This window comes from Hippopotamus amphibius, chromosome X (assembly GCF_030028045.1).
Source record: "Hippopotamus amphibius kiboko isolate mHipAmp2 chromosome X, mHipAmp2.hap2, whole genome shotgun sequence".
NCBI lineage: Eukaryota > Metazoa > Chordata > Mammalia > Artiodactyla > Hippopotamidae > Hippopotamus > Hippopotamus amphibius.
Window position 1 is genome coordinate 30,777,180 of NC_080203.1, and position 12,260 is coordinate 30,789,439.

The 12,260-nt window shown below is 38.2% G+C and overlaps 1 pseudogene; it reads right to left on the reverse strand.

Moving 5' to 3' along the window:
* Nucleotides 1-8,177: 8,177 nt before the first annotated feature.
* On the reverse strand, nucleotides 8,178-8,529 carry LOC130842210 (60S acidic ribosomal protein P1-like; annotated as a pseudogene).
* Nucleotides 8,530-12,260: the final 3,731 nt, after the last annotated feature.

Below are 12,260 nucleotides of genomic sequence, written 5' to 3' on the forward strand. Positions count from 1 at the left end.
AAAAAAAATACTTGCTATCTGAATTTAATCGGGCGTCTTGTATTTTAATATGGCAACCATATTCACTGGCCACAGCGAGTTGTCCCCAAAGAATTATTCACGAGGTTGCTGTCCCCTGACTCACCCCCATAGCTATAAGTTGAGCTATAAATATAAAAAGGTACCTTCCTTGAATGATAGAATGGCCTCTAGGTGATCAATACTAAATTAATCTGATTGTTAGCTAAAGAAACGTTTTACTTATGTAAATTTAAAAAGCAGCAAATAGGGCCTTCTCAGGTGGCACAGTGGTTAAGAATCCACCTGTCAATGCGGGGGACACGTGTTCAATCCCTGGACCTGGGAAGAGCCCACATGCCAGGGAGCAACTAAGCCTGGGCGCCACAACTACTGAGCCTGCGCTCTAGAGCCCGAGAGCCACAACTACTGAAGCCCACACACCTAGAGCCTGTGCTCCACAACAAGAGAAGCCACAGCAGTGAGAAGCTGGGGCACCACAACGGAAGAGTAGCCCCTGCTCGCCACAACTAGAGAAAGCCCGTGGGCAGCAATGAAGACCCAATGCAGCCATAAATAAATAAATAAATAATCTTTTCTAAAAAGGGACACTAGAGAGTAATTTGAATCCACATGAAAAAATAAAGAGCACTGATAAAGGTAACCCTATAATAAATACAAAAGACAGTATAGGACTTTCTAGGTAGTGCAGTGGTTAAGAATCTGCCTGCCAATGCAAGGAACACGGGTTCGAGCCCTGCTCTGGGAAGATTCCACATGCCTTGGAGCAGCTAAGCCCGTGCGCCACAACTATTGAGCCTATGCTCTAGAGCCTGTGAGCCACAACTATTGAGCCCATGTGCCACAACTATTGAAGCCCACGCATCTAGAGCCTGTGCTCCGCAACAAGCGAAGCTACTACAATGAGGAGCCCACACACTGCAATGAAGAGTAGCCCCCACTCTCATCAACTAGAGAAAGCACATGTGCAGCCAATAAATAAAATAAATTTATATTAAAAAAGAAAAACTAAAAAAAAAAATGACAGTATAAATATGTAAAACAAAAACAAAAAAATCCAGCAAATGAAGGGTTTTGATCAGCAAAAAAAGCATAGAAAAATGCAAACCCTAAACAAGCACTACCGAGGCGGTGGGGTGGGTGTGCACTGATCTGTAAAACAAATATACCAGTCTCTCCAGGAAGCAAATACTCTGTGTTGGAAAGATGGGCACTTGGAGCAATGACAGCAAATGGTATTATGTGTTTGAATTGTACAGCTAACTCACCTTGCCTTGATTCTATGGTAGCAACAGTCTTCTGATTATAATTTAGCTTCCTGTGAAGATCTGCCCAGAAAGAACTTGCTATTTTCAAATCATATCCACGTGAACAATTGTCTTTGTAAATTAATAAATTGGCATTCTGGTTTATACATCAATCTCTTGTGAACGTCCTTAGCATGAATCCGCATTCCCACCATCAATCAACTCCGTGACATTCAAAATATTGTTTATGAATATGCAAAACCGAAGCCCAGACCCCAAGCTGTGGTTACTGCTACACTGTTAGGCTTCTTACAAAACAGGAGAACTGTCCTCTCTACTGGCAACTTTCACATCACCCTGGAAGCCTGCCATGTAACAGTAAATACATTATAACAACCATAAACAGTTATTATTAAGCGGTTTGAGGCAGGAGAAAATAAATATTTTGTATTCAATCTAAACAGGATAACACCATAGTAATAACAATGTATTCCACTAGTAAATAAAATTTAACTAAATGGACTTCCTAATTTCTTGAATTTCCTAATTTATTGAACCTACTAATTGTAGACTTATTAAAAAGTATTGTGCTGCATATTTGCAGTGCTAGAAATAATAGCTAACTTTTAATTCTGTAAAAATTATACATAGAGAGGGACTTCCCTTGTGGTCCAGTGGGTAAGACTCTGCGCTCCCAATGCAGGGGGCCCGGGTTGGAGAGTTCACACGCAGCAAGTAAGACCTGGCACAGCCAAAATAAATAAATAAATAAATAAATAAATAAATAAATAAATATTTTTTCAGTATACATAGGGACTTCCCTGGTGGTCCAGTGGTTAATACTCTGTGCTTCCACTGCAGGGGTTGCGGGTTCAATCCCTGGTAGGGGAATTAAGATCCCGTGTGCCACATGGGGCAGTCGAAAAAATAGTAATAATAAAGTTTAAAAAATAAAAATTATACATACTCTAAATTATGACAAATCCCACATGTATGGAATAGATGTATAGCTACATGTGCATACATATTTTGATTCACTTTCATACACTCTGATAATCACAGAAACCAAATCTGAATTATGACAAATGCCAAGTTAGGTCGTTAGTATTAACGAGGGAGGTATTTAGTTCTGTATGTGTGCATGAATACCTTTATTCATAACCCACCTACACAGATACATAAGCAGGGCTCACTTCACTGCAGTGTGTTTCTGGTTTTGTGTTGTAAATGGGATCATTATAAAGTGCATTCTGTTTTTCCAAGGTTATAATTGGGGATTGACTCCTGACAGAATTCATCTTCAAATAAATCATTGTTACAACAAACAATATGCCATAAAAGAAGAAATACCTTAAAATAAACCTCTGTAAAAATTGAAATAATGAACTTCATTTATTCATGCAATAGTTACAAAGGACCTTTATGTTTTAGACATATATGTTGTCTATACTGTAATTCATGCAGAAATGTTCTGTGCAATTTATTTTACAAGGGACCTCAATGTACATGCAACACAGAACACAGAAAACCCAAGTCTAGCATACATTTTACTAAAATAAGTAACTTAGCTATAATAAGCATTAAATATTTAATGACTGTATTTGCTGTCTTAGAATTTTGAAAGAATTTTATAGGGTCATCTTGACATAAGACTCTAAAATGCTGCCCAAGGACGTTTGCAGTAAGCCCTTTTCTTCTTCATAAGGTTCCTTAAGCAGTAAGCATGGCACCAAAACCCTTCAGAGTGTCCAGTAAAAAATAGTTTCTTTAGTAGGTGGGTCATAGCTTTGAACCCTGGAGGAGGTGCTTTCACTACTAGAAACAATTGGGCCACTGTCAGACTCCTACTGGGTCTCTCATCCCTCAGAATCTACAGCCTGTGAAGTCTTCCACTAAGGTCACTTTTCCCACAAACTGCCCCTCAGTCTTATACTTCAGAGCCCCTTGAAGCCTGGCTTTATATCTCCCACAAGGTCAAGACATAGCTAAGAATCACACCACTACCCCCACCACAAATCGCTCTGCAGAGCACAGGTGAGAAAATGCATTGGCCCGGCCACTGCCTGGATCCTTCCATACAGAGCAATATAAGAAACACCAACAAAACAGCATCACCCACCTCCAGTCCCAAATACAGGTAAATTTGGAGAAAACTGAGAGACCCCTATTTATCAGAAGACTGTCAGAACTAACCATCTTGCCAAATTTATGATAAGCCAAACCTACTGTGTCTCACTAACAGCCCTATTTTCTTTTGTCATTGCCCAGAATATAAGCACTCAGTTCAGTCTATTCGCTATGTAACCATGGGTAAATTATTTAAACTCTTGTGCCTGTCTTCTCATCTGCAAAATAAAGGCTCTATTTTATGAGGTTGTTATTAGGATTACATGAGAGAATTCATGCAAAGCATTATTAAATTATTAGTATTAGCATTAAATTATTAGTATTGTTATTATTAGGTTACTATTGTTGTTATTCCTCTCCTCTAACCGCATTCCCACATTCCTCTGCGCTTCTTCTCCCACCAGCTGACCTCTCATTTCTACCTTAACTTCCAGGTGCTTCTGCTACGCCTCCCTGGAACACCATTCCATGATTAACAAACTCTCCTACCCATCCTCCAACTATTCTCTGAATGTCCACTGATATTCCTGGCTTTCCCATCAGTTTGGAGCTTCCCTTACAGCCCTTTCAAGTGAAAGTGATTTACACCAAGACATTGCATGTACTGGGGAGTCAGGAGGTGACGTGGCATAACCTCTTCCAGCCACACTACAACTTCCAGACAATTCCTCCTTCACCCTCCAGCCTGGATATCTCCTCTACACTTCAAACTATCCAAAGTTGACCTCTCCACTTGAATGATCCAAGAAAATAGGTGGATGGAACTCCCATTCATTGAAATGAGGAAGACTGCATGTTGGGGAAAGGGCTGAAATCTCTCTCTTTCTCTTACATCCTTTATTTAGTCCACCAAAATATATAAAAAATCTGATCACTTCTCACACATCTCCAACACTGTGACTCTAGTCAAATTCAGTATTGTCTGTCACCTTGACTACCAAACTCATCTCTTACTTATTTTGCCTCTTGCTTTTACTCTTATGCCTGCCCCCTTACAGTCTATTTTTTACACAGCAGGTGGGATGAACCTTTTAAAACATAAGTCAGATCATGTAACTCCCTTGCTCAAAACCCCCAGTGGCTTCCCATCTCAGTTATAACAAGATCCAAGGTCCTCTTCCTGCCCTGAAGGCTCTACACAATCTGGCCCCCATCTACCCCTCCACCTTATCTATTACTTCTATTCTCCCTTTCCCCTGCTCTGCTTCAGTCACATTGGCTTTCCTGCCATTCCACAAGCATGCCAAGCATGGTCTCTTGCTTCTCAGAGTCATATTTTTTTTTCATTGGTCCTTGGATGAATAGAATTAATCATAATCTTTGATTCATGGCACATTTTCTTTATTAATCCAAGTATGGTTGATTTTTAGTTAGTTTTTTTTAATAATGTAATAAATATCCATGAACCTAATAACTAAATCTAACCATATGGCCCCCAATCTCATTCCTCTGCCTCCCCCCACCCCCTGGCAAAGAATCATTATCCTGAATCCTGTGTTCATCATTTTGTGGTGCTCTGTTTAATACAATTTTACTTCATATATATATATATACACACACATATAGAGATATATATATATACACACACATATGTATAGATATGTGTGCATACATACGTATGTGGCTATATATATCTTTCTTAAAAGTATAATTTTTATTAAAATTTATTTTAACTTTATAGAAAGGTTATTAGGCTGTATGCTGTATGTACTCTTTCAAACCTAATTTTCCCCCTCAATATTTACTTTTCTAAGATTCAGCCATGTATATTTGCATGTTGGTGTTGTTCATTCATTTTTATTGTTGTATAATATTTCATCATGTGAATAACACTTCAGGGCCTTGGCACTTTTGCCCTCCACCTAGAATGTGCTTCTCTTAGATATCCACATGACTCCCTCCCTCACTTCACTCATGCCATTATTCAAATGCCACATCATCCTAACGCTATCTAAAATAGTGCCCCATTTTACACTCTCTCTTTTACTCTTTTCCATAGCACTTATCACTACTGCAATGAATATTCTTGATTTGCATATCCAGATCCACTCTCCCCCTTTCGGCCCTGCTCTGTGCCCTGCAGCTGATCTTCATGATCTGCAATAATAGGCTTCCTTGCCTTCTGGTTTCCCCTTTGGTTTTGCCTGTGAGAGATACGCTCAAGAAACAGGAGGATGGGAGAGACTGGAGTTGTAGTATTTATTCCCAAGCTCCCTCACTGCTGTGATTTTCCAGCAGCTGCGACACTCCTATCTGATGACTTCTCTCCTAGTGCCATACTTCTCTCCAGGTTGACTCTTAGGGCCAAGTTATGGTAATGTCTTCTCATCCCCCTGCCACTCCTGGCTACTTAATCATTTGTTGTTCTTTCACTTAACATTGTTTACAACTTTGCAAATACTCCTTCATTAAACAATTATCAATCCTTCTGTTTGAATGTACCTCTCTTTTCTGCCAGTACCCTCACTGACAGGACTGCCTGATGTTAAAATTATTTATTTTTTTGTTGATTGTCTGTTTCCCCCACTACATGGTAAGCTTCAAGAAGGTAGGGATTTTGATTCCCTGCTATAATCCCCAAGGCCTAGTATAGTGCTGAGCTCATAATAAATATGCAATAAATATTTAAGCGAATTATCAGTACATAAAATATGGCATTTTAAATGCTTATACACAAAAAAATCGCTTGCATATACCTCTTTCAAAACAAATGCCATTATTTCTTTAAGCTTTATACCTAATAGAATTGCAGAGTTCAAGTTTAAGTGGATATTTAATTTAATAGCTAGCACCAAATTTTCCTCCATTCTCCAATAGAAGGAATCAGGGCTCCATGGAGAAATGGCTGACTCTAGGACAGGGGCAAGGAAAATATAAGATGAGCCTGGAGCACCATAAAATTTTTTTCAATTATAAAAAGCTGAACAAACATACAAACAAAAAAACCCTGCCATTATTGAGGTATGTCAAAGGGATCCAGGAGCTAACTGAAAGAGCTTCCAATGGCCAAATTTGAAACAATTTGAGCAACAAAATTAAGTACCATTGGATTATAATTCAAAGTATCGTATAAATATTAACAAATCCATACTGATATTAATAAATGATTGAATAAATAAATAAAAGGAGAGTAGATAAATCTCCTGTACAGAAGAATTCCAAATCATTTATGTAGATACTCTCTCAAGCCAGTGGAGCATAACTGCCCACTCCTTAAGTGTAGGATGTGCATAATAACTTCCTTATAAAGAGTAGAGTTTGGAAAGAGAGAAAAAGAGTAGTGTTGCAGTAGAGAAACAAGCCAAACACTGCCTCAGCCAGGCAATCAAGGTTCACTTCATCAATGATAAGTCATGTTGATAGCATGTACCCTTGGTGTGATGTATAACTATGGAAAATGCATCAGACAAACCCAAATTGAAGGATATTTTACAAAGTTCATGACCAGACTCCTTAGAACTGTCAAGGTAGTCAAAAACAAGGAAGGTCTAAGAAATGGTCATAGCCAAGAGGAGCCTAAAGAAATAAGATGACTAAAGATAATGTGGTGTCCTGGATGGGATCCTGGAGGAGAAAAAAGGGGCATTTAGGTAAAAACTAAGGAAATCTGAAGAAAATATGGACATTAGTTAATAATAGTTGTATTAATATTGGTTCACTAGTTGTGATAAATGTACCATAGTAATACTAACAATAGGAAAAACTGGGTACAAGGTATATAGGGACTCTCTGTAATATTCTTATATCTTTTCTGTAAATCTAAAACTATCCTAAAAGTTTGTTAAATGTTTAAAAAATACCCTATCAGGATGGCTATAATTAAAATGACAAATAATATTGTGTGTTGTGAGTATGTGGAGACACTGGAACCCTCACACGTTGCTGTGGGAAGATAAAATAGTATAACCTCTGATATGTGTATAAAAACAGATGATTGAACTTGGTGTACCCCCAAAAAAAATAAAAAAATAAAATAGTATAACCTCTTTGGAAAACAATTTGGCAGTTCCTTATAATGTTAAATATGGAGTTACCAAATGGTCCAGCAATTCCACTCCTAGGTATCTACCCAAGAAATGAAAACATATGCCCACACAAAAACTTGTGCACGAATGTTCATAGCAGCATTATTCATAATAGCTAAAAAGTAGAAACAACACAAATATCCTTCAACTGGTGAAATAAAAAAATATGGCTCACCCATACAATGGAATATGATTCAGCCATAAAAAGGAATGAAGTTCTGATGCATGCTACTACATGGATGAGCCTTAAAAATTATTAGGCTAAGCAAAAGAAGCCAATCACAAAAGACCACATGCTGTATAGGTCCATTTATATGAAACGTCCAGAATAGGCAAATACATAGAGACAGAAAGTAGATTAGTAGTTGCCAGGGTATGGGGAGGTGGAAATAGGATATGTCCACTAATGAATACAGGATTTCTTTTTCTTTTTTGCAGCAAAGAGCTCAGCTTTTGGGGCTTGCCTGGTGGCGCAGTGTTAAGAATCTGCTTGCCAATGCAGGGGATACGGGTTGGATCCCTGGGCCGGGAAGATCCCACATGCCGCAGAGCAACTAAGCCCTGTGCTCTAGAGCCTGTGCTCCACAAGAGAAGCCACTGCAATGAGAAGCCCGCCCACCAAAACGAAGAGTAGCCCCCACACTCCACAACTAGAGAAAGTCTGCGTGCATCAATGAAGACCCAAAGCAGCCAATAAACAAATAAATTTATAGAAGAAAAAAAGAGCTCAGCTTTTTATTCAACTTATTACCAAAGAGGTTTAGTCAAAAAGACAAAAGTCAATTTCATCATCAGACTTCAGATTCTTCTTTCTTTGCTTCTACTTTCTTCTCCTCAGCTGGAGCAGCAATGGTGGAGGGGGCAGGACCTCATGCTGGTGCAGGTCCACCAGCCCCCACATTGCAGATGAGGCTCCCACTGTTGACATTGGTCAAAGCCTTTGCAAACAAGCCTGGCAAGAAAAGTTTAACATTTACACCGGCTACTTTAATAAGGGCATCGATTTTATCCTCCATGACCATCACCTCATCGTGATGCAGGATGAGGGCCGAGTAGATGCAGGCGAGCTCCAAGACGGAGGCCATGGTGTGGGTGAGTGCTAGGCAGGGGCTGCCCGGCGAGGTCACCCCAATGTGGCCTTAGCCACCTACGTGGCAGCTGAGGAAAGTGACAAGATGTCTTTATGGGGTGATGACAGTGTTCTAAAATTAGAATGTGGCAATGGTTGCACAACTCTGTGAATATACTAAAACCATTGAATTGTATGCTTTAAAAGGGTGAATTTTATGGCATACAAATTCCATCTCAAGAAAGCTGTTATCTAAGGGACTTTAACCAGAAAAAAATTCCAAGTGTGTTGATTTTGGGAGCTCTTTTTCTGTTGCTAATTTCTAATGTTATTGCATTGTGATCAGAGAATGTTATTCCTATGATTTTTGCATTTTTGCAGACTAATAAATGAGTCATTTTGGAAAATGTTCTATGGGTATTTGCAAAGAAAATACATTCTATGCACAGGGTAATCTCATATATATCATATATATGTATATATATGTATATACTATACATATTCAACCTTGTTAAGTAGTGTTATGAACTTCTCTATATCCTTACTTATTCACATGATCTGATGACTTCTTAGAGAAATATTTTACTTCAAATATGCCTGAAAGTCTGCCCAGCAATCCCAATATTCTCTCTTGTTAAGTTATTCTGAACTATTTCAAACCTTCTCCACTTTTCTCAAATTTTTGCCACCCCTCCCCTAACCATCACATCCTACTTTATACATAAAATAGAAAGCCACATGGAGAGGCTGTCTGGAGAAAAAGATGTCCAGCTCATTCCCAAATATTCTAGTTCTTAGCCATTCAAGTCATCCCAGCTGAGGCCCCAGACGTGATGAAGCCAAAATAAGCCTGATGTGCCTTGTCTGGATTCCTGACCCAAATAATCATGAGATATCATAATAATTATTATTACATTTTCATTTAAGCCACTAAATTTTGGGATTGTGTGTTAAGAATAACTAGAAAAGTATAACTAGAACGGTCAAAAATGACCTTCATGTTGCTAAATGTAATAGATATGTTTTCATCCTCATTTATTTGACCTGTCAGTAGATCTTCTTGCAGGGAACCATCTTTTTGAAATATTCTCTTCCCTTGATTTACCTGGTACATCACTCTCCTGGCTTTCCTTATACCTCTCTACCCTCCTCTACCTCCTTACCCTCCTTTACTCAACCACTAAATCTTAACATTTAAATCAGTTACAGCCCTTCTTCTCACTCTACAATCTCTCGTTAGGTAATCACATCCAAATCTGGGGCTTCAATTACCCCCTGTTCATATACCTCACAAGTTTATGTCTCCAGTTTTTCTCTGAACTCCAAAGATTTCTATGCCTACTACACATCTCCTCTTACATGTCTTAAAAGCACCTCAAATTCAACATATTTAAAATCAAAATCTTTTCTTCCTCCTCCCACTATAAACCAAAACCAATAACCTGGTCCTTTTGCAGTGTTCCCTATCCCCAAGAATGGCACCGTCGTCCATCCACTTGCCTTTTGCAAAGCCAGAAACCAGGAGTCGTCCTTGCTATGTCCTCTTTCTCATCTTCATGTGCAACCCACCCTGAAACCCTATCAATTTTGCCTAAGTCTCTTAAAACTCTTTTCTTCTCTCTCAGTGTTTACCACTTGCACCACCTCTAAGATATCTTTTCTCATCTGGCATATAGTTAGAGCCTTCTGTCCACTCCATGTAGCTTGTGGGATCTTAGTTCCCTGACCAGGGACTGAACCCAGGCCACTGGCATTAAGAGCACTGAGTTCTAACCCCTAGACTGCCAGGGAATTCCCAGTTAGAGCCTTCTAATTGAGCTCCGTGCTTTGACTTTTGTCCTTTATCCAATAGCTTTTACAGTCAGAATTATCTTTTTCACTTTTAATCTTTTCAATGATTCTTACTATGCTTAGAATAAGGACACAATTAACATAGCCTCTGAGACCCTGAATATTTACTCCTTCCATCTCATCTTACAAAATTCCCCACTTGCTGATTGATCTACAGCCAAACCAGCTCTTTCATCCCTCATATGCACTGGGCTTCCTCCTGCCACAGGACTTTTGCACAGGCTTTTCCCTCTGCTTGAAATACTTTTTCTCCCTCTTCACTCAGTCAACTTCAGATCTCTGGGGAGGTTTTGCTTGCTCAGGGAACCTTCTCTGACCTCTCACACCTTTGTGTACCTCTCCTACAGAGCACTCATCACAGTTGTAATTTTACACATATTTGAATGCATATTTGAATAATGTCTATCTCCCTGACTAGACTGAAAGTTTCATGTGGCAGGCACCAAGGCTGTTTCACTTGCTACTATGCCCACAGTATCTAATACAATGCCTGGCACGTAGTAGGTGCTAAATATATATTTTTGGAGGAAAATAGGGGAGAAAGCAGGAAAGGGATAAGGAGGGAAGAGGGAAAGGGGGGAAGGGAAAGCAAGAAAGTGTATCCTCTACCTATGATTGGTTATTTGTAAATTTGTATTGTGTTTGTATTCCTAACAGACTTTGTCACTAATTCATGTTGTTATATACATAAAGGTCCATGATTGTCTCGTGTTCTTAGTGGAGTGTTCCTATTATCAACATTATATATCTTTTTGTCTCTTTTAATATTTTTGGCTCCAAATTCTATTTTTGTCTGATTCAAATAATGTTGTTTTTTGTTTTGTTTTGTTTTGTTTTTGCTAGCATTTGGACAACTCAAAGTTTTACTGTTTCTTTGCTTACCACTACTTCTTACATTCCATATCGTCCTCTTTTTTGCATTCATTTCTTTCATTTTGTTGTAATACCTACCTGAGTAATACACAAAGTTTCTAAATATGCCTACAATGTGTTCTGAATATGTCAAAAAATTAGAATCTGAAAATTGGAGTTTTGTTCCTTGTATTACTTCACTTCTTCCCCTTTCCCACTCAGGGACAATTGTTCTATTTACAATCATCCCTGGATCTCCACAGAGGATTAGTCCAGGATCCCCCATGAATGCCAAAATCCTCAGATGCTCAAGTCTCTTATATAAAATGGTGCAGTATTTGCATATAACCATGCACATCATCCCATATACTTTATTATTATATTTTTTTATTTTCAGATGTATTTGTTTCTTTTTATTGAGGTAGTATTGATTTATAATATTATGTTTCATGTGTGCAACATTATATTTCTACTTCTGTATACCCTACAATGTGCTCACCACCAAAAATCTAGTTTCTATCCATAACCTTACAATTGATCCCCTTCACCCATTTTGTCCTCCCCACCCTCCTCTGGTAACCACTACTCTGTTCTCTGTATCTATGTCTTTGTTTTTGTTTGGTTTGGTTTGTTCATTTATTTTGTTATAATGGAATACATTGTAACAAAATGTATCGCAGCCATAAAAAAGATGAAATCTTGCCATTTGTAACAACATGGATGGACCTTGTGGTTATTATGCTAAGTGAAATAGGTCAGATGGGAGAAAAAAAATACTGTATGATTTTACTTATATGTGGAATATAAAAAAAGAATAAACAAAAAGCAAAACAAAGGGACTCCTGCATACTTTTTTTAAATTGAAGTATGGTTATTGTACAATTTTATATGGTACAGGTGTACAGTATAGTGATTTACATTTTTTAAAGGTTATACTCCATTTATAGTTATTATAAAAATTCCCACATACTTTAAATCATCTCTAGATTACTGATAATACCTAATACATGTCAATGCTATGTAAATAGTTGTAAATACAATGTAAATGCTATGTATATAGTTGCCAGCTCT